Source organism: Amblyraja radiata, chromosome 2 (genome assembly GCF_010909765.2).
Source record: "Amblyraja radiata isolate CabotCenter1 chromosome 2, sAmbRad1.1.pri, whole genome shotgun sequence".
Taxonomy (NCBI): Eukaryota; Metazoa; Chordata; class Chondrichthyes; order Rajiformes; family Rajidae; genus Amblyraja; species Amblyraja radiata.
This window is the reverse complement of record NC_045957.1, coordinates 61,461,048-61,486,279: the sequence shown is the minus strand read 5'-3', so window position 1 is coordinate 61,486,279 and position 25,232 is coordinate 61,461,048. Positions and strand designations below refer to the sequence as shown.

Below are 25,232 nucleotides of genomic sequence, written 5' to 3'. Positions count from 1 at the left end.
TGCAGATGCTGGTTTACACTGAAGATAGACACAAAATGTTGGAATAACTCAGCAGGTCAGGCAGCATCTCTGGAGAAAAGGAATGGGTGACGTTTTGAATCAAGACACTTCTTCAGACTATTAAATCTGGATATTGGTTTTGATCATCCTGTATCAATGATAAATACCTCCCATTCTCTCATTAAATCTTCTCCTTTTATTTTGCCTATTTAAAGAGACAATTTGAAGTTGTAGTAAGTTGATGTTCATTGTCCCGACTTCCATATCAGGTGAAGAATCGACTTAAATTCAAAGATTCGAATCTACAATTCATGCACCAGCCCAACCCTCTCCCAGCCACTAACCATCGCTCTTTGAACCCCACACCTAATATCAGGGCCAATCAGTGGTTAAATTAGCCTTAAAGGAATTGCTTTTTCAGAATGAATAGAAATATCCGCATTTCTATCCATGAGATTTGTATTAAATGTTCTCTTGAACTCTTTTCACAGCTTGTTTTCATTACAAATGTCGCAAGAGATTTGAAACAATTTTGATCTTTGAGTATAAAATAAGGTAGCACAAATGAACCATAATACAAACTGTGAAAAGTATATGGCCTTATCACTTGACAGTGTTGGAGGATGAAACTGCCTCCATCTACATTCATTATTTCAAGATTATGCTTCATGCAATTCAATACTTCCAATTTTGTCTGTACCTCCAACTGAATTTCAAAAGAAATCCACTTCCATAGCAAAGCCAATGACAGACACAAAAAGCTGGAATAACTCAGCATTCCTGGAGAAAAGGAAGAGGTGATGATTCGGGTCTGAAGAAGGGTCTTGTCTCGAAACATCACCTATTCCTTTCCTCCAGAGATACTGTCTGACCCGCTGAGTTATTCCAGCTTTTTGTATATATCCTGGTCTTTCTGTTCTATATCCTGTTGTGAAACCTGTTGAGTCACCATATGCAGTTTGTGTGCCAGGAATTCCTATCTTTGTGGAGCAGGAACAATAAAAACATGCATTCTCCACCCATTTGCTAAAATATGCTTGCCCTTGATGTGCACATTGATCATTGCAGTGTTTGAAACCCTGCTGGACTTGTCTCGCACTGCACTCTAAAGACTGGATGGTCAATAGCTGAGCTAGAACTGGTGATCGTCAGATCAAGTGATGTCTTATCTTAAGGAACATTTAGTCACGTCCTTCACTGCATGCAGCATGTTGATATTCTGCTTAGCTTGTTGAGGGAGGGAGAGAGGAAGAAATAAGATGGGATTGAAAGCATCAGCAGGTTATTATGTGGAGCATGTGGGCTGAGGCAGATGTTGGAAAAGGAAATGGAGTAAAGCAATCCAGAGCAGCATCCCCTGTAGAAGCACCAGGGCAACAGACTCAGTATGGCTGGGATGATGTATGATTATTGGTATGGTGGATGTTTTCCACGGTTCATTTGTAGAAACCTTAGTCTTCTGCGGAAGTAGACGGCAATGGGTTTTCTTGGTCATAGGATCAATATGGTTGAACCAGGACAAATTGGTGGTGATCTTTACACCCAGGAAATGAAGCTTTGACCATCTCCACTTTAGCACCCGTTGATGCTCACTGGAGTGTGTACTCTACCTCATTTCCTGAAATCAATGACTAATTCCTTCACCTTGTTGACATTGAGGGAGAGGCCCCTTTTCAGCTGAATGAGTTGACCCAAAACATCACCTATTCTTTTTCTCCAGAGATGTTGCTTGACCCATTGAATTACTCCAGCTATTTGTGTCTGCCTTCGGTTTAAACCAGCACCTGCAGTGAATCCCAACATTCCACATCAAAGCCACTTTCCAACCAACCTACTTGGAAGGAAACAATGATATGTTAACAAAGTAGTAAACAGAGACCTCGGTTATTAATTAGATCTTCTTTTGAAAGGTCATCAACAAAAATCATTTATTCTGTTGATAATCAAAACAAAATTGCTGCAAACAAAGGAGATAAGTATAGAAAAGAGTGTAAACACTCAGCAAATTGGGTAGATTGCGTAGAAAGAGGAATAGTGTAGAGTTAATGTTCGAGATTAACTGTTTATCTGTTGATCTTTTTACAGATGCTGCATGACCTGCTAAGTGCTTCTTTGGAGTTTCTATTTTAAATTCATTAATGCTGCTTCCCTCCGCATTGATTCTACCTGACCTGCATAATTTGTTTCAGTCCTTCAGGGAAAGAAAATTGCTTTCGTTGCCTGTTTAACTTGCATGCATAATATACCAGAAAGTACTGGGAAAAGAATTGGGGAGGGTGGGCTCTGAATAGAACTGAAACAATATTGTCCTACATAACCCATACTCATGCCTAGAGGTATTCCTTTGAACTGTAAAAGATGAGCGGAATAATAGGAATAGCTGTGTTGGTAAAGTAACCATGGAAGACCCGAACATTCCGGCAGAAATATGCCAATGGTTTTGTGTCCACATTCCAATGCTGGACTCATAACATAGAAACATAGACATAGAAAATAGGTGCAGGAGGAGGCCATTCGGCCCTTCGAGCCAGCACCGCCATTCATTGTGATCATGGCTGATCGTCCCTTATCAATAACCCTTCCCTGCCTTCTCCCCATATCCATTGACTCCACTAGCCCCTAGAGCTCTATCTAACTCTCTCTTAAATCCATCCAGTGACTTGGCCTCCACTGCCCTCTGTGGCAGGGAATTCCACAAATTCACAACTCTCTGGGTGAAAAAGTTTTTTTCTTACCTCAGTCTTAAATGACCTCCCCTTTATTCTAAATCTGTGGCCCCTGGTTCTAGACTCGTCCAACATTGGGAACATTTTTCCTGCATCTAGCTTGTCCAGTCCTTTTATAATTTTATATGTTTCTATAAGAACCCCCCTCATCCTAAACTCCAGTGAATACAAGCCTAGTCTTTTTAATCTTTCCTCATATGACAGTCCCGCCATCCCAGGGATCAATCTTGTGAACCTACACTGCACTGCTTCAATCACAAGGATGTCCTTCCTCAAATTAGGAGATCAAAACTGTACACAATACTCCAGATGTGGTCTCACCAGAGCCCTATACAACTGCAGAAGAACCTCTTTACTCCTATACTGAAATCCTCTTGTTATGAAGGCTTTCAGATTCCATTAGCTTTCTTCACTGCCTGCTGTATCTGAACGCCAACTTTCAGTAACCGGTGTACAAGGACATCCAGGTCTCGCTGTACCTCCCTCTTACCTAACCTAACCCCATTGAGATAATAATCTGCCCCCTTGTTTTTGCCGCCAAAGTGGATAACCTCACATTTATCTATATTATACTGCATCTGCCACGCATCTGCCCACTCATTCAACCTGTCCAGGTCACCCTGCAACCTCCTAACATCCTCTTCACAGTTCACACTGCCACCCAGCTTTGTGTCAGCCGCAAATTTGCTGGTGTTGCTCCTAATTCCCTCTTCCAAATCATTAATATATATGGTAAACAGTTGCGGCCCCAACACTGAGCCTTGCGGCACTCCACTCGCCACTGCCTGCCATTCTGAAAAGGACCCGTTCAATACTACTCCTTGCTTCCGGTCTGCCAACCAATTTTCTATCCATGTCAACACCCTACCCCCACCCAATACCATGTGCTCTAATTTTAGTCACCAATCTCCCGTGCGGGACCTTATCAAAGGCTTTCTGAAAGGCTTTCTAGAAAAACCTTTTGTATTTCGGTTTGTGGAGTAGGAGTGTGGAATAAATTGAACGGGGAATTGAAGCAGTGCACAAACATGAATCATTTTAAAATTATATATAAAAAAATAATTCTCAAGGGGTACAGGGATGGAGGGGATGGTTGACAAGTGGGGGTTAGTGTTTATCTATTGCTTTACTATTGTTTACTTATGTTTGGGTACTTCAGTTATGAAGTTTGTATGTACATAATAGTTGTATGTATATATATGTCTGTAGGTATTATGGGAAATTGCCTAGGGTAGTATTATTATTAGTAATGAATTGATTTTTAAATATGGTAGAAGTGTTGGGGAAAAGGGGTGAGATTTAATAAGTTATTCTTCTTCTCACTCCTTTTCGAGCTTGTACAGACACAGAGTTGGACATTGGAACTTTGATTTTGTTCTTCTCATTGCTTTGTAAATATTGATTGTAATGTCCAATTGTTTGATAATTTCGATTTTGTTAATATTAATGTCGTTAATGTCTTTACTTGTTCGGAATAAATAAATAAATAAATAAAAGTCTAGATACACTACATCCACTGGCACCCCTTCATCCATTTTACTTGTCACATCCTCAAAAAATACCAGAAGATTAGTCAAGTTTTCTCTCTCGCTCCTTTCTTGAAAAGTGGGATAACATTAGCTATCCTCCAATCCACAGGAACTGATCCTGATTCTATTGAACATTGGAAAATTATCACCAATGCGTCCACTATTTCTAGAGCCACCTCCCTGAGGACCCTGGGATGCAGACCATCAGGCCCAGAGGATTTATTATCATTCAGTCCCATTACCCTACCCAATACTATTTCGCACCTAATGAAAATTTATTTCAGTTCCTCTACCCCCTTAGATCCTTTGTCCTCCAGTACATCTGGGAGATTGCTTGTGCCTTCCTTGGTGAGAGCAGATCTGAAGTACCTATTCAACTCTTCTGCCATTTCCTTGTTGCCCGTAATAATTTCACCCGTGTCTACCTTCAAGGGACCCACATTTGACTTTGCTACTCTTTTTCCCTTAACATATCTAAAGAAGCTTTTAATGTCCTTCTTTATATTCCTAGCCAGCTTACCTTCGTACTTCATCTTTTCAGCCCGTATTTCCCGTTTTGTTTCCTTCTGTTGTCCTATGAAAGTTTCCCAATCCTCTGGCTTCCGGCTACTCTTTGCTGTGTTATACATCTTTTCTTTTAGTTTTATTCTACCCCTAACTTCTCTTGTCAGCTACGGTTGCCTCCTACTCCCCTTAGAATCTTTCTTCCTTTTTGGAATGAAATGATCCTGCGTCTCCCTGATTATGCCCAGAAATTCCTGCCATTGCTGTTCCACCGTCATTCCTGCTAGGATCCCTTTCCAGTCTACTTTAGCCAGCTCCCCTCTCATGCCTTCATAGTCCCCTTTGTTCAACTGCGTCACTGCCACTTCCGATTTGACGTTCTCCTTCTCAAATTGCAGATTAAAACTAATCATATTATGATCACTACCTCCAAACGGTTCCTTTACCTCGAGTTCTCTTATCATATCTGGTTCATTGGACAACACTAAATCCAGAATTGCCTTTTCTCTGGTCGGCTCTAAGAATCCATCGCGAAGTCATTCTACAAACTCTCTTTCTTGGGGTCCTGAACCAACCTGATTTTCCGAGTCTACCTGCATATTGAAATCCCCCATCACCACAGTGGCATTACCTTTGTTACATGCCAGTTTTAACTCCTGCTGCAACTTACACCCTACATCCGGGCTACTATTTGGGGGTCTGTAAATAACACCAATTAGTGTCTACTACCTTTACAATTCATCAACTCAATCCACAGTGACTCTACCTCGTCAGTCCCTATGTCTTCCCTGCAAGGGACTGAATTTCATCGCTCACCAGCAGAGCTACCCCCCCCCCCCCCTCCTCTGCCCACCAGTCTGTCCTTTTTATAGGATGTATAACCCTGAATATTAAGTTCCCAGGCCCGATCCTCCTGCAGCCACGTCTCAGTAATCCCTACAATGTCATATCTACCAACCTCTAACTGAGCCTCAAGCTCATCTACTTTACTTCTTATACTTCGCGCATTCATGTACAATACTTTCTTACGCATCTCACCTTTCACATCAATCCCTATTACACTTGGCCATACTCTCCTATCCCTTTGTGAGCATCCTTTCCCGTTAATTCTGGGGTCATTAACCATCCCTTTACTCTCTTTATCTTTAACTCCATCCTCGACTATCCCATTTGACTCCCCACCTCCCTTATTCAGTTTAAAACCACCTGTGTAACAGTGGCAAACCTGCCTGCCAGAATGCTGGTTCCCCACCTGTTAAGATGCAATCCGTCCCTTTTGTACAGTTCCCCCTTACTCCAAAACAGATCCCAGTGATCTAAGAATCTAAATCCCTGCCCCCTGCACCAGTTCCTCAGCCACACATTCAGGTCCCACACATTCACTCCTCCATCAAAGGACAAGGTTGACACAATTCCCTGGCATTTATGCTGGGTGAACAACTTGTGCCGAACCTGAGCAGCACTGGTTTCAGAACAGCACTTCATCTTCCTCCTGTGTAGTTTGTAATTCAGCAGTATGAAAATTGAATTATCCATTTTCAAGTAACAATATCTCCTCCACACTCACTAATCTCCTCCAATTTCCCTCTCCCCACCTTCATATGCATCTATTTCTCCCACCCCACAATCCTTGTCACCCTGCTCCTTTCTTCTCCTCAGTACTCAGCTTCTATCACTGATTCCCACATTTCGTATCCCCTCCCTTTACCCTCCCCATCTCTTCCTCCCGTATCCTTTCCCACAGCTTTACATTGCATCCCTTCTCTTCTTTCTATACCTGACACATTTTTGTCTCCTTTTCATCTTTTGCTTTTGTCACTTACTCCACCCATCTGCCAATCAATCCTGCTCACCTGTATTATCCTGAAAAGGGGTCCCGACCCAAATTGTGACCTGTCCATTCCTTCCACAGATGCTGCCTGGTCCTCTGAGTTACTCCAACACTTTGTGTATTGCTCATTATGCCAGCAACTGCAGCTCCTTTTATCTCCGTCTCGCACTTGCCCGGCTTTGTTGCACCTCAACTGCTCTTTTACAGCTTTCTCCCTCCTGCTCCAATTAGTCTGAAGAAGGGCCCAAACCTGACACATCATCGGTAGGTCCTCTCCACTGATGCTGCCTGACCTGCTGAGTTCCTCCAGCACTCGAATCCACAGTCTGCAGTTTCTTGTGTCTCTGTTTTTTTAATTCAGATTTCTTAATTGTCCAATTATGTTAATTGTATGATTTTGACCATTTTAGTTGTTTTCATTTTTTGAACAAATGGTAAGATCGTGGTACCCTGCAGGGAAAAGTTACTGAGACTAGGGCCATCATTGCATGTTTTCAATGGGACATGAAAATAATGACAGAAGATATCTTTTCTTGCAGGTCAGTGATGAACACAAGCAACTTGCAAACTTAAGGCCAATTTTGTGTAATGTCATTATCTAAAATATAGCTTGTAAACTGTTGGTGCTTTGACTGGATCGATAATTGTTTTGCTTCCCTAAGACACTTCAAACTGTGTCTCAAATGGGGTATATAATTATGCATTAAGATGGGAGACCAGATAAGCTCCAGTATGGGAATCATCTGATGCATCACCTGGAATATGATCAGGGACGTCACCTGGAGTACATCAGTAATAATGTGAAAGAGTGATTGCCAGAAATAAAAATGAGCATGGCTTCAGGTACAGTGTTGGGAGATAAAAATCAACAACAGCCTGCAGTCATAAACTGCATTCCAAAATGTTGCACGGTCTTTCACAGATGAATAGCTATTCAAAGTTTTTCATTGAATTGCAAATGAAGATATTAAAGCATGTGATATGAATATTAGAAAGCATGGAAGAAAGTGGGGATGTGAAGAGTTTTGGGGAGGAAATTCATGAACTCTGAGCACTGGCAGTGAAGGCAAAATTACCTATTGTGATTAAATTAAAATGAGAATTTGCAAGAGGAATTTTGGAGGAGCACAAATATCTTGGGTGGGTCTAGGAATGAAGAACATTTCAGGGATAGAGTGGGGTGAGGCTATGAAGAGAATGGAACGTGGAATGAGAAGTTTAAAAAGAATAATGTAAATCAGCAAGTAGTGGAATGATAGGTGTGTGTCAGGACATAAAATATAGAATCTCAGTTGTGCCTAAAATTATGGATATGGGATGGAGAAGACCAACAAGAATGTATTGGAGTAGTCAATTCTTGAAGTGGCAAAGGATACGATGAATATTTCAGCAGCAGTGAAAATTGGATAAGCGCGGGAACGTGCCATGTAGCAAAGTTGAAAATATACATTCCAAGCGACTGAATGGAAATTTGGTACTCATCGTGAAATCAAACATGGCACAAATGTTGTATTAAATCAGTCCAAGTTTGCACCAGAGATCAGATGGAATTTCAGAAGAGGTTTAGAGAGATACTCTTTCCAATTCTTTCTGGGAAATGAGCAAAGCTTCATTTTCCATTTATTGCCTACGCTGATACACGCGAATAAATGGTGATAGATCAATTTCTTGAACCAATCTGGTGGCAGTAATGATGATGGTATTGCAATGTTGAATGTAATAAGTTTCATGATTTGACCCAACTGGAACGGTGGAAGGGTGATATATGCCATAGTCAGGATTGTGCAAAATCCAGGGTTAACGGTGTCCTGTATCTTGATGCTGTTATCATTCTCAGCGTAGATGCGACAGAGATAAAAGATGCTGTGAGAGTTCCAATAATGAGTTGCTGGAGTACTAAAAATAAAACATTTCATACTGTAACAAAATACATTAAAAATGAGGTCTAGAAATAGAAAAAATATTGTTCTATGACATTTGGCCAATGACACGTCTCAAACTAGTTTGGTCCAGCAACAGAGAATAATCTGGCCAAACTGTCACCTAACATGTAAATCCCCAAATCTTAGGTTTGTTTATGAGCTACAACCCCCACCCCAAGAGAATTTGAATAAATGTGTAATGGAGTAGCCTAATACTAGTCAATGAACTTAGTTTGAAAACATTTATTCTGAATATTTTCAGTTTCATTCTCTGCAGAGTTGGTAACGTAGATTTCTGCTTCGTTAATTAAACAAATAGTAAGACTCAGCCGACTGTTGCTGATGCTATGCTGTGCTGATGCTATGCAGTTCCCATGAATGTGAATAAATTGTTGTTTCAAAACGGCAGTAAAAATCAAATTGTAAGCATCACCCTTTTTGATCAACAGCCATTTCAGATGACCAAAAGCAACACTATTAATTCAGTAGGAAAGAAGGAAACATTCTCTATAATTACAAAATAAGTCCAAAGGTGACTTGCCAATTTGCATTTATATAACTCCTCATCTCTCAGGCCTCTTAGGAAGGTCTCAATGCACTTAACACTCATTGTTTGAAACTTCTTTTATTATTATACATATAGTCTAGGATAAAACACATTTATTCACAGAGGAAAAATAATAAAGTTAGTTTAAAAGCTTTTATCTTGATGCAAAATTAAATGGATTTAGCATAATAGATTTTAAATGTATTTTATTTAATAGATTTTAAATTAACATTGTTCACCAAATATGGTTACAATTTCTAAGTTTTACTTGCACTCATTTTTGGAGTAAAATGGAACTAGAAGAAGTTGACACAAAATGCTGGAGTAACTCAACGGGTCAGGCAGCATCTCTGGAGAGAAGGAACGGGTGACGTTTCGGGTTGAGACCCTTCCTCAGACTGATGCCAAGGGAGGGGGCGGGACTAAGAGAGAATGTAGTCTGAGACAGTAAGACTAGTGGGAGAACTGGGAAGGGGGAGGGGATGGAGAGAGAAAGCAAGGGCTATCTGAAGTTAGAGAAGTCAATGTTCATACCGCTGGGGTGTAAACTACCCAAGCGAAATAAGAGGTGCTGTTCCTTCAATTTGCGCTGGGCCTCACTCTGACAATGGAGGAGGCCCAGGGCAGAAAGGTCAGATTGGGAATGGGGGGGGGAGTTGAAGTGCTGAGCCACCGGGAGATCAGATAGGTTAAGACGGACTGAGCAGAGGTGTGCATCGAAAAACACTCGCCAAGCTTGCGCTTGGTCTCGCCGATGTTGCGAAGTTGACAACTGGAACAGCGGATACAGTAGATGAGGTTGGAGGAGGTGCAAGTGAACCTTTGCCTCACCTGGAAAGACTGTTTGGGTCCTTGAATGGAGTCGAGGGGGGAGGTAAAGGGACAGGTGTTGCATCTATTGCATCAATTATACCGGTGCTCAAGAAGAGCAAGGTGACGTGCCTCAATGACTATCGATCAGTGGCATTAACATCGGTGGTGATAATGTGCTTTAAGAGGTTGATCATGGCGCAAATCAACTCCTGCCGCAACAAAAACCTGGACCCACTGCAGTTCGCCTACCGCCACAACAGATCAATGGTGGATGCGATCTCGCAGGCTCTCTACTCCGCTCTGGACAACATAGACAACAAAAACTCATATGACAGGCTGTTATTCATTGATTACAGCTCAGCATTTAATACAATCATCCCCTCCAAGCTGGTTACCAAACTCGCAGATCTGGGTCTCTGCGCATCCCTCTGCAATTCAATCCTCGACTTCCTCATTCACAGACCATAGACTGTTCGAATTGTTGGAAAGGTGTCAGCCTTGATAACAATCAGCACGGGATCACCTCAAGGCTGCGTGCTCACCCCCCTGCTGTACTCACTCTATACTCATGACTGCGTAGATGGTCATAGTGAGAACACCATCATCAAGTTCGCTGACGACACCACTGTTGTGGGACGTATCACTGATGGGGACGAGTCAGAGTACAGATGAGAGATCGACCGACTGACCAAATGGTGCCAGCACAATAACCTGGCCCTCAACACCAGCAAAACCAAGGAACTGATTGTGGACTTTGGAAGAGGTAGGATGGGGACCCACAGTCACATTTATATCAACGGGTCGATGGTGGAAACGGTCAAGAGCTTCAAATTCCTAGGCATGCACATCTCTGAAGATCACTCTTGGTCCAAGAACACTGATGCAATTATAAAGAAAGCACATCAGCGCCTCTACTTCCTGAGAAGATTACGGCGAGTCGGTATGTCAAGGAGGACTCTCTCTAACTTCTACAGGTGCACAGTAGAGAGCATGCTGACCGGTTGCATAATGGCCTGGTTCGGCAACTTGAGTGCCCAGGAGCGGAAAAGACTACAAATAGTAGTAAACACTGCCCAGTCCAACATCGGCTCTGAACTCCCTACCATCGAGGGGATTTATCGCAGTCGCTGCCTCAAAAAGACTGGCAGCATCATCAAGGACCCACACCATCCTGGCCACACACTCATCTCCCCGCTACCTTCAGGTAGAAGGTACAGGAGCCTGAAGAATGCAATGTCCAGGTTCAGGAATAGCTACTTCCCCACAGCCATCAGGCTATTAAACTCAACTCAAACAAGACTCTGAACATTAATAGCCCATTATCTATTTATTTGCACTTTATCTGTTTATTTATTCATGTGTGTATATATTTATATAATGGTATATGGACACACTGATCTGTTCTGTATTCATGCCTACCTTATTCTGGTGTGCTGAAGCAAAGCAAGAATTTCATTGTCCCATCTGGGACACGTGACAATAAACACTCTTGAATCTTGAAACTTGAATCTATAGAGTCAAAATGTTTAGGCACTAAAAAACTCTGAAATAGGCATGCAAAAAGGCATAATAATTTTTTTTAAAAGGCACGAAAAAGGCCTTAATTGACAAAAAAAAAGGCTTAAAAAGACATGTATTTCCACCACTAAAATATGGTTAAAAATGATAATATAAAGGTATACTACATTAAATGACCAAAGTTGCCTGGTCGCACATAATTACCAGCAATTTTATCAAATTATCTGGTGTTAAACTATGCCGTCTGTCAGACAGAATATGCTTCAGTTGTGAAGAACTTCTTTCTACCTCAGCTGAGGTCACTGGTGCATACCCAAAACAAGCTACAGACTCTATATCATGTCGATATCTTGTGCATTACAACTACCTTTGAGAACTTTAGCTATGCTTTCTATTTCTTCAAGATCTTTGTTAGCTAAAATCACTCTCTCACATTTTCCTTGTATGTCTTTACTTACTTCGCCAGGAACTTTACGAATATCGTCAGTTACTTTGTTGAAAACCTGCAAGTTATTCACTAATGTTTCGCCACGTTTCGCAAGGGAAGTGATGATAGCTTGTGGGAAGTTTGCAACATTTGGAAGCAATAAATAGATTTTGGAGAAGACTGAACCAGTGGGCAGCGGCACGAATGAATGAATGACCAACGGTGGCGCCCCCGGTTTTGCCCCAGTGGTGGAGATTTTCTTGTAATTTATACTATGTTAACACGTTAATAATAACATTAATATTAACGTGTTAACATAGAAAACGGCATTGTAATCACAGTACATCTAGAGAAAATAGCACGACCTTTTAGCAAAACGGCAAAAAAAGGCTGATTTAGGCGCTCGATCGTGAAAAGGCATTCTTGGTGAAATCATGAAAAGGCACACGGCATTTATGGCAAAATCCTGGCTCGACTCATCTATAATGGAAGAGGGGAACCCCCATTTCCTAAAGAATGAGGACATCCCCAATACCCTGGTATGGAACACCTCATCCTGGGCACAGATATGGCGTAGACGAAGGAATTGTAAGTAGGGGGTAGAGTCTTTACAGGAAGCAGGGTGGGAAGAAATATAGTCAAGATAGATATGGGAGTCAGTAGGTTTGTAGTAGATGTCAGTCAATAGTCTGTCTCCTGCGATGGAGACGGTGACATCTAGAAACCGTAGGGAGATGTCGGAGATGGTCCAAGTGAATTTGAGTGTAGGATGGAAATTAGTGGTGAAGTTGATAAAGTCAGTGAGTTCTGCATGAGTGCAGGAGGTAGCACCAATGCAGCCATCAGTGTAGCAGAGGTATAGTTCGGGGATAGGGCCAGTGTATGCCTGGAACATGGATTGATCGACGTACCCTATAAAGAGGCAGGCATAGCTAGGGCCCATGCGAGTGCCCATAGCTACTCCTTGTATTTGGAGGAAGTGGGAGTAGTCGAAGGAGAAGTTGTTGAGGGTAAGGACCAGCTCTGCTAGGCGGTGGAGAGTATTGGTAGATTCGGGGAGAGGGCCAGTGTACGCCTGGAACAGGAATTGATGCATGAGATAAAAATCGGGGCCACAAAAATACCTGAGTTCCTTTGATATTAGATAAAGGAGGATTTGGGTTTTAGAAAAACCTAAGGAGTAGTTTGTTAAACTCAATTCTCCAACAGCATAAATTGGGAAATTAAATATTTTAAAGCTGTAATTCAATTTTACCAAATTTATACTACTTTGGTGTATGGTGAACGGATTAAAGTGTGTGACAGTCAAGGGATTTGTTAGTCTCAACCACAACAGTTTTTGACATCTTCAGTTGAACAATTCTTTTAATTTGATCCTCAATGGCATACCGAGGTGTGCTGATCATTAACATGTAATCCTGTGATTTACTGTGAAGTACTGACGTTATAAATAATTATATGTATAACAGTGCAAATATTTAAAATAAAGAAACACATTGATTGATTACATAATGGATTCAAATTGCATTATTGTCCATAGCAAAATGAGTGATAAATGAAATTCGGTGTGATATGCTACACCCTGGCAGGAACAATTGTTACAGTTATTCTATTAATAGTATTGAAACACATCAAGGTGAAGGAGAAAAATATTTGTATGTGATAGATTTCGTATGATAACAGATTTATGCCCCTACCAACTGAGTTTAAAGCATTGCTTCTAGGAAAGGAGTAGACACGTTCTGATGGTTTTCTAGCTGTGATTCACTAATCCATTGCCACTAAATGTATCAAAATATAATAACAACAACAAATAGAGCAATTAATTATCCTGGTATGTCAATTGAGATATATCCAACAGTTTTATGAGAAACTTGTCCCGTGCTCAGGCTAGATGGTACCTATAATGAGTTTGGTTGCATAACTATGAGGCATCCATTCAACACATGGAAGCCTTGCTACAAGAATATATCCATGTACAACAAGGTTAGAGTTAAACCTGCAATTGTTGAAATTCTTTAGTGCTGATCAAAATCCACAGAGGAGTTAGTAGATGCATGCAAGCCATTATGTGACATTATTGATCAGATTGATTTGAATCAAAAATGTACGGCATCCAAGAATAAGAGACATAAACGGAAACTGATGAAAGAAAATTTTGGAGGATATTTCAGGAAGAATACATTTTTGACCAACAATTAGTTTTGTGTCAGTAAAAAAAGAAAATGCTGTAAAAACTCAGCAGGTCAAGCAGCAGGAAAGAAAAAACCGTAACATTTTAGTTCACAGACACAGTCATAGCATCATAGATCAGCACAGAACGGAGACAGTCCTTTGCCCATCCTGTCCATGCTGATCAAGTTGGTATTTTGGGCTAGTCCCATTTCCATGCATTTGGCCAAAAGCACTCTAAACACTTCCTATTCATGTATCTATCCAAGTGTCTTTTATATTTGTAATTCTATCAATTTGAACGGCTTCCTCTTGCAGCTCATTCCAAATACAGAGCTGAAAAATTGCTCCTGAGGTCATTCACAAATACCCCCCCTCTTATTTTAAGACCATGTCGTCTAGTTTTAGAATTCTCTACTCTGGGTAAAAAACTGAGCGTTCACTTTATCTGGGCCTCTAATTTTCTTGTGCACCTCAATAAGGTCACGACTCAGCCTCCTAGACTACGAAGAAAAATGTCCCTATAACTATAAGCCTCTCCCTATTACTCAAGCTCACAAGCCCAGGGAACATCCTGGTGAATTTCTTCTGCATCTTTTGCAATGGCACCTTTCTTGTAGCTGGGCAACCAGAACTGCACTCAGTATTCCAAGTGTGGTCTCATGAATGACTCCTACAGCTGCTTCATGATGTGCCAACTTTTGTACTCAATACCCTTCCCCATTAAGGCAAGGGTGCCAATCACCTTCACCACAGTGTCCACCTGACGCACCACTTACTGGAATCCATGCACTTGTTCTCTCAGACGTCTCTATTATCAATCCATGCAAACTGAGGTAAATCGGTTTTCCTTTACATTAGTATTTGTATCTTCAACTATCCAAACCTAATGATATTGAATTAGCTCCCTAAACCTTTCCATCTCTCTATCTCACCCCTCCTATCAGGGCCGGATTTACCTATAAGCTAGACAAGCTTAAGCTTAGGGCCTTGAGATCTAGGGGGGCCTACTCACCTCGCTGCCTCACTGGCCATCCGCCCACCGGGACCTCCTACTCTTCGCCCGCTGACTCTGGCCACTCTACCGCCCTCCAGCAGCCCGCAGCCGTTGCCTTACCTGCAGCCTGGACTCAGCACCGGGCCTGAAGTTTCCACGCTGCAGATTCCCACTCCCCTGGGTTTGTCTGCGCTGGGTCTTAGTGCTAGGCCCCCCTAACCCTGGTAATCTCAGTGGCTGTTCCACTGGGTCTTCCCCATTCCCCTCAAACCATGTGACCCCAGCTCTTCCCCACACACACTACAGTCCTCATACCCTCCTCCCCCCTGACCACCCACCACCCCTCCACCAGACATCGCCTCGGCCTCAGTCCACTCACCTGCCTTCCTCCGGCCCCAACCCCCATCCCTGCCACAGGCCCAACACTCCAGCTTCAAACGGCGATCCAGGTAAGGCATCGCCCGCTCCGCGGTGAATCCAACATGTATTTTAAAACCAATTGTTTAATGACAACATGCAGTAGGATTTAAACGTGTCACACTGTCACTGTCGGGTAGTCATGGTCTTCTAGTCGTGGGGGTGGGGAATTGGGAGGGAGGGGGCCTCACAAGTGAAATAGCTTAGGGCCTCTCTTTATCTAAATCCGGCCCTGCCTCCTATGGTGCTGTTAAAGTTTAACTATTTGTCCAACTTGTCCAATATATCTTGGCTTAGTTCACGTTTATCTGACAGTAACTGAATCATTGTACAATGTTAAATACATTTACATAAAAACTCATTCTTATTTTGCTATTGTTGACCATCTTTTAGATGCAATATGGAAAAGGAGGGCAGGTTGAGATGGAGAAAATCAGAATATTAGGTTTGTTGAAGATTCCTGGTGTTCAAAATAAATCATATATTGTGTTTACTGTTTGATGCAGCTCCAACACTCAACTGGGATAAAAGTGCAGGAAAAATATAAACAGTGACCAGCTGTCAAGTGTTCAATTAACCTGACTAAGAAGTACATGAATGCTGTCATGTGATTGATTGCCATGAGATTAAATGTTACACGATCAGATCTACAAAAATACATTAGAATAACGTTGTGAACCCTTGTTCCCAGAGATGAGGCCTGCATAATAGCATGTGAAACTGACTGGGGAAATAGATTTTGACATCTGAAGAATAACAATCTTTTGAGCTTGGAGAATGCAATCTCCGTTTGATTTTGGGTTAATTCTATCCATGGCTATCTTTTCATGGGTGCACAAGTATTATGCATAGTATACTTGGCTAATACATGTTTGGGTTCACTAAGCCAGCTGGAACAAATACTGGATTTGCAGGTTTATGCCTGTATTGGTTTGTCAAGGGTTTGGCCTTAGCCTGCTATTCCAGTCCTGCAAATAATTATAAATAATAAATCATGCAAATGTAAGGTCACAAGAAACAGAAGTCGTAGTTCAGTAACATGATGGTTTATCCTTTACTTGAAGGGCACTCAATTCCTTGCCTGTTCCACATATCTCTTGGTGTGCAAAAAATGATTAATCCCAGCCTTGAATATGTTCATCACATGAGCACCCACAAATCTCCTGGAATTCAAAAATGGCCCACCCCGTATCCCGAAATGATTCAACAGTTATAATGTTAATCCTTCTCAGAATTCCTTCAATTATGTAATTTCTCATTGTTCTAAACTCCAATGAGTATAAACCTAGTGCTACTTAATCTCCCCTTAAGGACAATGGTTTAATTTGAGGAATCTTTGCTGCCTGGCTCCAAGCTAAGTAATCTCTACATTAGTTCAGAGAGCAAATCTGCTGACAGTATTGCAGTTGTGGCCTTGCCAAAGCAGCAATTGCAGCAAGGTTTTTATTCCCCAAGCTGTTTGCAAAGCAGGCCATGGTAGCCTTGGCCTTCCTTATTGCTTGCTATACTGGTCGGATGACTTTCCGTGATCCATGAACTGCCACTTACAGATTCTTCCACACTCCCACATTTACTGGTTTCTCGTCATCCATATCCCACTTGAGGGAGGAAGTTAAAGTGAACAGTGTCTATAATTAGTGTCTATAATTAGGTTAACGCAACTCTGAACTTAACACCTTCAGAATGTTATTTTTCCCTGTGCAAAAATGTCAGATTTGGACTTTTGAGTGGGATTCACTACGTTTAAGAGGGAAGAAATGACCAAAAACATGACCTTCGGTGAGGACCACGTCCATCACAAACCACTTGTGATCACACTGACCTTACACTGCTGCAGTTCTATAGGCCTTTTTTCAAGTAGGCTCACCCCCTGCACCTTAGCAAGTAAGGCTTTTTTTCTAGTTACAATGGCCTGCCATTTATTTAAAGGTTCCTTCCTTCACAGGTATCCATAAGAATTCCATATCTATTTACAGCATTGAGACACCTTATAAAACTGGCTGTGATGGTTTTTTCTGGATCATATAGATGTTACAGATGATGGCAAAATGTAGTCTCACTTCATTGCCTCTGCAAAAATTTAGATCCTTACAAAAGCCTGAGCGAGGTCCGGTTTGTGATCAGTGAATGAGTTCCAAGTGAGAGTGTTATGATTCTATAATTCTATGAGAACGTAACATGCTTATTTCAGCGAGCACATAACCTGAAGCACCTTATTGTTGCCACAGGGCTCACAAACAGTTTTATAACAGTTCACACCTACTTTTCACCTCCTGATGAGCCCATTAAATATTTTACAACACTGCACCCATATCCTGGGCACAAAGCGGCAGCTGCTGATGGCCTCGGCCACTTTCTGTTGCATCTTATTTGATGGTGAACAGGACCTCTCTCCCCTGTTCTACTTCCTGTCCCTGCAGTACAATGACCTAGCCATCAAACAAGGTGCGTTAATGTCAACAGCTTACACTAATGCTATGCCTTTGAATGGCAGTGTTTGAATTTTATGCCCTGCTTAACAAACATTATGAATTAATTTCAAAATCATCTTCTGGAATAAATCATTTCTCAAAGGTTGTCTGGAATATTGACCTAAACATTGCAAGCTCCCACACTTTACCCAAGTTCAAGCTCCCTCGTTTTTGTCGGCTTTCCCAAGGGCTTGAGGTACTTAAACTCCTTTAAACAGCTGCAACCCTTTATGGCTTTCTGCAGTGGTTAGAGTTCTTGTCTTCTTGTGGTATCATTCAACCAGTAACCTCATTTCTCACCCACTTGAAACCACAGTATATAAAGAACTCTTTAAAGGAAAATGGACTAAAGGAAAATAATATTAGCCACCTTGGTCAAACTGTGAATTTTATTTTGACCCTAAAGTATTTGGCCTCGACTTGATCCAGTCAATTCACAGCAGCAATCAATGAGGCATGGGGCTATATTTTGTTATCGAATCACAAAAGTACAAATACCAAAACAGAATCTGAAGCTGGAGGCTGTATAGTAGCACATTTAGGTATTAAAGGTTCATCCTTGCTCTATGACATCGTGGTTTCCCAAACTTCCTGTGTGCTTTTTTTCTCATGATTGAATCTTTTTGAAAAGGATGCAGCATTGCAGATTACAGAAGGTCAGGTGGTTCGACATGAAGAGTTCCTCTGCACATTGGTTACAAAAAGGCGTCAGACTGCCATATTTCTAACTTTGTTCTCTGAGTACTGTCTCTATTAAAGGACGGCTAGCTTATATTTTTTATGTAAAAGAAAGTCGGCATTTCTACCCCATGTAAAATACTTGGATCGTGCAGCAGATTTGGAGTTTAATCATTCTGTGGGTAAGTCATGAAAACAGGGTTAATCAGAAACTGCATAGTTCCCAAAATTCAACCTGACTAACCCAGTTGCCACAGTCAGTAATGCATATCAGGTGTTTGATACAGACTATGCTCATTTTGAACTTTGGCAGCCGAAAGCAGGTCACAGTTTTTTGCTCCAGAATATATCTTCAACCATGTTCCATCATGATCTGCACACTGCAGTTGTTACTTAAAAGGCTACATAGCCATTTGGCACATATGTCTGCCGCCTGTCACTGAACATTCTGTACCTGCCTGTGCATGCTTGTTCAAGGTCTTTGAGTGGTGCATTTGTGTCATTTCCAATCCTACATTTGTAACTTAGTTCCAAATGTTCTAGCAATAACCTAGACACTTTAAAAAAAATCTTAATTTTTGAGTAGTTGGGAAATCTCCTCAAGGTATGTCTACTTTGAAGAAATTCTCCCATTCTCTCCGACAAGAGTTCAGCAACATCCTCTCTCGCTGCACCCTCTCTGTGACTCCTCCTGCTCTCCGATCTTCTCCCAGCTAACAATGATCTATTCTACATTTTCCTTGATCTGCTTCTCTTTGTCCTATTTTCACACCTTATACTTCCTTATCTATGTATCTCCCCCTCCCCTGACATCAGACTGAAGAAGGGTCACGACCCGAAACATCACCCATTCCTTCTCTCCAGAGATGCTGCCTGTCCCGTTGAGTCACTCCAGCATTTTGTGTCTATCTAGGGGGGGGGGGTCTAGACATCTCTGGCTTGCCTATTATTTAATGCCAACCTCTCATTGGCCATGAGAAGTTGGTGGTGAACCAATTTCTTGCACCTCTGTCACGCTTCTGATGAAAATATCCCAACAATACCCAAACTCAGAAAACAACACAAAGTGCTGGAGTAACGCAATGGGTCAAGCAGCATCTCTGGTGAATATGGATGTGATGTATTGTGTCAGAATACTTCTTCAGACTGATTGTGGTGGGGGGTAGGGAGAAAGCTGAAAGAGATGAGGGACAGGACAAAAATGACGAGTTATAGGTGGATACAGATAAGGGGAATTTTGATAGGTAGATGATTGGTCAAAGGCCAGAGAAGACAAAGTGTGTGAAGTGAGGATAGAAGAGGTGAGAATTGTGAAGCCAGAGGAAGAAATACAGATGGAAAGGGAGGGTGAATGGTAGAAATTGGTGTAAGTCCGAGAAGAGTAGTGTAGGGAAGGAAGGAAGAGTTGTTTGTAGGTGGGTTATCTTAAATTGTAGAATTCAATGTTAATGGTATGAATGGATATGGTCTCAATGCAAAACATCACATTTCCATGTTCTCCAGAGATGCTGCCTGACCCATTGAGTTACTCAGGCACTTAATTTCCTTTTTTGTATACCAACATCTGTGTTCTTTGTATCTATATGTCCAACTTAGAATGATGTGCAACTTGGAGAGGTATGAGCAGCAATGCCATTCTCATTCACTTGCTGAAAGTTAGGAAATGCTTTTGGATTGCATTGACCAATTACTGCAGTGCATTGTGTACATGATGTACTCTGCAGCTACTGCAGAGGAGGAGCGAATGCTGGTGGATAGGGTACTGAACAAGTGGATGATTTATCTGGATATTGCTCTGCTTATTGAGTACTATTGGAGCTACACCGTTCCAGGTGAGTGGACATTACTTTCATGTTGTTGCTTTCTACCTTGTAGACAGTGGAAAGGTTTTGAGCGTTGGGGGGTGAGTTACTGACTACAGCATACCCAGCCTCTGAGTTTTTCATGTGACCACAGTATTTATGCAGCAACAATCTGTTGGAGGAACTCAACGGTTCCAGCAGCATCTGTGCAGGTGAAAGGAATTGTCAATGTTTCAGGTGCAAACCTTCCATTAGGATATTCTTGGACCGAATGCAATGTTTCAATTCAAAACACTGACAATTCCTTTCCCCAACAAAATTTGCTGGACCAACTAAGTTCTTCCAGCAAATTGTTAGTTGCTTCAGATTCCAGAATCTGCAGACTCTTGTGTCTCCACAGCATCTACGGGGCTGTTCCAGTTATTCATCTTTGACCTCCCCGCCTACCACCGCCCCCCCCCCCCCCCCTCCCCCCCCCCCCCCCCCCCCTTACCAGCGGTTCGATAACTAAATGTTGTCCAAGACCTGTTCCATGCAGGTATGGTCTGCCTAGGGTTGCCAACTTTCTCACTCCCAAATAAGGGACAAAAGGTCAAAATAAAGGACAAATTCCCGACGGCAATTCTTCGACCAACTCGACCGTGGCTGGGTGAATGACGAGTTGCCAAGGTGCTGAACTGTACACAAAGCCCAGCCGGCGGGCCAACTGCGGATTTTTGGTCCGGGTGCGTGACATCGTGCGCAAAGTCCGGCACCCCACCCAACTCATGAACCGACGATCGGCCATGAGAAGGAGGGGTGGTGGTGTCGGCAGTAAGCGAAGGTCCGAAGGTCGGACAGCTGGCCGGGCTGCCGAACGACAGGGCCACGGACAAGGCGCTGCTGCTGCATTCCATGGGCTGCACTACGTCGGGACGGGTGAGGCGGGGCCAGATGCAGCGCTCTGACCCGACAGTCCCCTCGACCCGAGTAGTAGCAGTCAAATACGGGACAATGGTGGTCCCGTATGGGACAAACCAATTTAGCCCAATATACGGGATGTCCAGGCTAATACGGGACAGTTGGCAACCCTAGGTCTGCCCCAATTGCTGAAAAATTGTAGTGTCATGGAATTTATTTTTGCACACTTTAGGAGCTGGTTGGATGAGGTGGAAATTACTCAGGTCTTGCAGCTATCCTAGGAGACAAAAGTACTCCATGCACATCCAGCAATGCAGTGGCTAACTTAAGAGTGTTCTTTAAGGGCAAGAGCCTGAAGTTATATAGTGCAGAAATGCATCTGTGTAGTTAATGACTTAACCTAAGAAGAATGCTGCATGTTTAAAAGGTGTATAGATAATATTTTGGTAATTGTAGTCCAATGGTAGGTTAAAATTGGCTCTGCAGTATTCACCATGCATTAACAACATGGCAATAGTTTAGTAGAGTATCCGGTTTCTAGGCTAGGTCATGAAAACATAACAGCTCTTTACATAAGTGCAGACTAATGGCTTTATGAATCTCTGCCATTTCTTCATGACTTCCCTGCTCTAATACATTTATAGCTGGTAGTCCTGTTATATGCCATGGGCCGAGGTGCTTTTTCGTTTCATTTTGTGACCCACATCCCATATCTACCTAAATTTATAACATATTGTGTAAAAATATTATATAAATCATATCTGAAACTCATCAAGAAAAAAACCTGCACAGATTTTTAAAATATGGTAAAAACCTCCAATTTTCTGAGTAGTAATTGTCCAATCAAAGCACGTTTGACATTGAGTTGGATGCCTATTGACCAATCACGCACTTTGTTTCAGGCTAGCTCGGCAAGGAGCACACTGGGATCATGGTGATGGGAGATTACGAGGAAGGTTAGTGCAAGAAGTTTTAACTGTCAAAACGATAATACAAATAACCTCACATGATTATCGTACCCCATAATAAACCACAACAGTATGATCGATGATTACTGTGAACTTTCAGCAAGTTGTCATCTAGTTTTTGCAAGAGAGTGCATGCATACGTTTGAAAGATTACAACTTTGAGGAAGACTCTGGATAAGAATACTTTGAATACCCAACTGTACTGAAGTAACGATTGTAGATCAAACAGTATTGCTGATTTGATCCGTGTCTGGTTTTGCTGCTGATGGCCTGATTCATAATCCACGTCAGGTTTTCCACACCACCACCACCTCGTGGCATGCGGGCAGCCATGTTGTTTTTTAGTTTTAACTTACGATTCGGAGCCTACAGTACTCATCTCGATGGTCTATGTATGTATACAAATTAAAGTACTAGTTTTGATATACAATGACTCTGTATCATAAGTACTTCGCACATGGTGTTGGAGGTGGGATTTAGGTTTGACTTTGGCTGTTACTTACAAGGCTTTTCATAGTCTCAGACATGGCTGAAGGTTTCAGAAAACCTGACCCACTCGTTTTCGATAGCAGAATCGGGCAGTGGTGGCGTACCTTTGAGCGACAGTATGATTTGTTCATTGCTGTAACTTCTCATGACAAGCCTGCAGTGGTCCGTGCAAGTATGCTCCTTCTACTCGCAGGAGATGAAGCTTATGAACGAGCACAACAGTTTGTGTATGCTGGGGCAATATCACATCAACCAGTCGATGATGGAGCGCCTATCGTGACCTCGGCTGAGTCACAGGAATGACCCGGAGTGTCTCAAGAGAAAGTTTCGACAGTTTTGTAACCCTCAAGCTAATCCACTCATCGAACATGTGACATTTTTCTCAAGATGCCAGAATGAGAACAAAACTATTGAATCTTTTGTTTGTGCTATCAAGAAGGCTGCAGGTTTGGCGATCTCAAAGACAAATTTATTGGAGACCAGTTGGTATGTGGTCTTTTTAATGACAAGCTGAGAAGGAAGTTTGTCCACTATCCTGCAATAACTCTGGATAGAGCTATCGCAGTCTGTGAGACTTATGAGCTGTCGATTTGTAATGCCCAAATATTCACTCAGGCACAACATTCCAACGTGGGAGTTGATTGTACACATTCCACTGTAGGTGTTGATAACGTTCTAGCACAGTTTCCAAGGCAACGAAGGCAGCAGCAGATGGCACTCCAAGGACAGCTTGGGACCACTCACTTCTTATCTCCCAGTCAACCCAGGCAAGAATTAACAAGGCAGAGACAGCTTAATTATCCAGCAGTTAATTTTATTCAAGAATATAGCAACTGTGGTGGGGGGCACTTGGCTAAGAGAGAGAAGTGCCCCACCTTTGGTCAAGTTTGCTATGGGTGTAAAAGGCGAAACCATTTCTGGAGATGTTGCAGTTCCCGACCTAACTGAGGGCAGACAAAGCAGCCAATAAATTTGCTGCAGGCTGAGCCACTGTCAGATTTGTCCGATAGCAGCATGGACAAGAGGCCAAAGGTCAATGGTATAGTTCTGCAGGCACATTCTATTATCACACAAAATGTGCCGAATATTGAGCAAATGGCCACCATAACAGTAAACAATAAAGTAATCGAGATGAAAATCGACACTGGAGCGAAATGCAATGTTCTGTCTCAGGAACAGTTCAATCGTCTGTGGAACGCAGAGCAATTAAAGCCCACTAATGTTACTCTTCTCGCATATGGGGGAAGTGAGGTCAATACGATCGGTATTGTGAAGTTGCAGTACCACTTAGGGGATTAACCATACAGGTTGCGATTCTATGTTGGCGACGGCAATGTTATTCCACTTTTAGGCTATGATGCCTGCAAAGATGTGGGACTGGTTACCTTCAACAATGCTGTGCATCAACGAACTCCAGTTCCGGATTCTACACAGAGTATTCTCATGGATTACCACGATCTTTTCACTGAAGAACTTGGCAAGCTACCAATAGCTTACTCTGTCTTTAGACCCGGAGGTAGCTGCTCACATGGGTAAGCCAACGGTATTCTCTGTATGAGACGCCAAGAGCACCTTCTGGCAGATTCCCCTGGATGATGCATCATCAATGCGTACCACCTTCGGCACTGCTTTCAGCCGCTACAGATTTTTGCACACGCCGTTTGGCATCAGTTCAGCCTGTGAGGTGTTTCAGTGCTCCATGGAGCAACTGTTTGACGTATACCCTTGTGCTATCATCGTGGATGATATAATTGCTTGTGGCAAAGACATGGAACAACATGATGCCAACTTGAAGAAGGTACTCGAGTGTGCCAGGGAAGTGAACTTAAAACTGAATCCCCAAAAATGTCGGTTCCGTGTTAACCAGGTGAGCTACGTGGGGCATATTTTCATGGCTGATGGTCTCAAGGCGGATCCTTCTAAGACTGTGGCTGTTAGCAAAATGTCCACACCCACTGATGTTGCAGGCCAATTACCTCGGAAAATTTGTTCCCAACCGCCGAGATCTCAGCTCCCTTGAGGCAACATTCACAAGGACACTGCCTGGACATGGCATGAACAGCAGCAACATGCTTTTGATACTAAAACATCAGATGTCATGCCCACCCACCCTGAGTGTCAATAAACCTGTTACTTTGACCTGTGATGCATCTCAGTACGGCCTCAGTGCAGCATGTCTGCAGGATGAGCGAGCGGCCTGTTGCTTATGCCTCCAGGACGATGATGACACAGAGACGAGGTATGTTCAGATTGACTAAGAATTACTGGCAGTGGTCTTTGCATGTGTCAAATTCAACGATTACATTTTTGTCAAGGCTGCTACCATAGAGACCGACCACCAACCTTTGGTTACCATTTTAAACAAGCCTATACATGCTGCTCCTGCATGGCTGCAAAGAATAATGCTGCAGCTCCAGAAGTATGATATCTCTCTCACTTACAAGCAGGGTAAGCACATGTATCTGGCTGACACATTATCCCATGCTGACAGGAGGTCGAGCACCCAGCACACATCAGAAAT

General features: G+C 42.4%; 1 long non-coding RNA gene across 1 annotated transcript in view; it reads left to right on the top strand.

Annotated features, from left to right (window-relative positions):
- The window catches only part of LOC116990005, a 59,965-nt gene extending 37,618 nt beyond the window's left edge, over positions 1-22,347 (top strand). Inside the window, exon 3 of the long non-coding RNA XR_004416390.1 lies at positions 22,157-22,347. This is a non-coding gene — a long non-coding RNA (uncharacterized LOC116990005). The remainder of the gene's footprint in view (positions 1-22,156) is intronic.
- Positions 22,348-25,232: the final 2,885 nt, after the last annotated feature.